General features: G+C 37.7%; 1 protein-coding gene across 1 annotated transcript in view; it reads right to left on the reverse strand.

Annotated features, from left to right (window-relative positions):
- Nucleotides 1-1,815, reverse strand: part of LOC116687913 (bromo and FHA domain-containing protein DDB_G0267958) — a 6,965-nt gene continuing 5,150 nt past the window's right edge. The window contains exon 5 of the mRNA XM_032513635.1: nucleotides 1-1,815. This exon is cut by the window's right edge and continues 1,085 nt beyond it. The gene's annotated coding sequence lies outside the window, so the exon portion shown is untranslated.

The following is a 1,815-nucleotide window of genomic DNA, read 5'->3' on the forward strand; positions in this document are numbered from 1 at the left end:
GAAGCCTTAAACATTTTTACTGGCAAACCTTTACAGGAAGTTGTACACGAGTCTGGCTGAACATCAGATGTGAGACCAACAGCCAGAAAACATCTGGTACAGTCCTCAACCTAAACACATCAAAATTAAAATGAGAAACTCCAAAGAACAAACCCTCGTTACGGATGGAACTACATTTCATTGTCTCCCGGTTCATTTCATCCCTTTCTATTTAGTAGAGAGAAGTTCAGCTGCGTTTCTAAAAATGGTAGAAACCAAAACCATAAACGCATATATTGTTTGTGTCTTTAATTTCATAATGTCCTGAAAAGAACCATTTCATCTGGTACTAATTATAGGGAACACGTTGGGACGTTATTGTCCATTCGTCTGAAGATGTATTTCCATTTTCAGCTGACCCGTGTTGCTTTGACTGAAAACCCAGAGCAACGCTAGTTTAGTCATAATTGGTGTAGTTTACCAATTGAAAAATATTTTCTATAATTTGGGCCACATTGCAAAAAAGATTTTTCTTCTTTACTTAAAAAGTCACAATTCTTGACAAAATTAGATTTGGGACATTTTTCTGAAAGCTCAGAATAAAAGGCGTTTAATCATCTGGGTCTGAAACCAAACACACAGTATATGGAAGCCCGTCGTTAGTCAAATGGTTATTTCATGTTTCTAGTGGGATGCTGTCGATGGACGGGATTATTACCCCTCACGTGAGCAACTCTGTAATCACACAGCCATCTCCAGTTGTCAGATAACGTGAACATGACTTGAACGCAGCATAAAGGCCTCAGCGTGCTTTAAAGGAGCCCATCGGAGGCTAGATTCTGTTCTGGTGCGTTCACTGTGGCCAACAAAAAAAAAGAAAAGTGGGGGATGGGATAAATTCCAGGTCCCTTCTTTGTTTGGCTCTCAAAAAATGAAAAGAAAAATAAACACACAGCTTCAGTCTATAAACAGGAGAAGCCTAAACACTTCAGAATGAAGAAAAATGTTCTGTTCCTGGGAGTTTACGAACTTTACCTGGTGTCAGAGTCCTGCCAAGGAACTTTAATCTGAAAGAACTTTTAATTAAAGACACTAATCAGGATTCAAAAATGAAAAAAGCTTTTTTCCCTCCTGATAACGTTCATCATCTGGATAGACCGAGCAGAACTGACTCCTGCTGTTATCTAATGGTCACATATGGAAACATATTATATTTATTAGTGGTTAATGGCTGTTTTTCAAGGCATGTTTGGGGTCTGAATCCAAAAATGGGTTTTCTTCCCACGGTGCTGTCTACATGTACCAGTCGCCCTGAGTGGAGTTGTGTTTTTACCCTCAGAAGGGCCCAGGCAAAAAACTATATGGAAATATTTAGAGAGTACACATTGTTAATACCCAGTTTTCCAGATGAAATTTAGGCTCTTCTTAGTAGTTTAACTGCCAAGTTTGGAGTTAACAGTTTCAAATCTAATAAAATCTTAGAGTCTAAACATGAAAATAGGATTTTTTCTTCATCACATTCAGGTTTTTGATGGTAAAATGTGGATTTGTTCTCACGAGTCTCTTTTGAAATTACGGAATTATTTTTCTAACGTGCCTTTTTACGACATTATTTACGACGAATGTCCAATGTCTTTTACCCCCAAGTGGACTTAGTACTCCATCGTACAGTATGTCCCTAAAATCAGTATCAAATTCTGTCCAGAAACTTAAGATTTGAGAAATGTCACTGCAGTTCCTTTCTGGTAAATTACTAGGAATCTAGGACTTCTGGAAAACAAAATATTCTAAAAAACACATTTTGGAAGCCGCTACCAAAAGAGGAAGTTGGTTGAT

The sequence above is a fragment of the Etheostoma spectabile genome, chromosome 4 (assembly GCF_008692095.1).
Source record: "Etheostoma spectabile isolate EspeVRDwgs_2016 chromosome 4, UIUC_Espe_1.0, whole genome shotgun sequence".
NCBI lineage: Eukaryota > Metazoa > Chordata > Actinopteri > Perciformes > Percidae > Etheostoma > Etheostoma spectabile.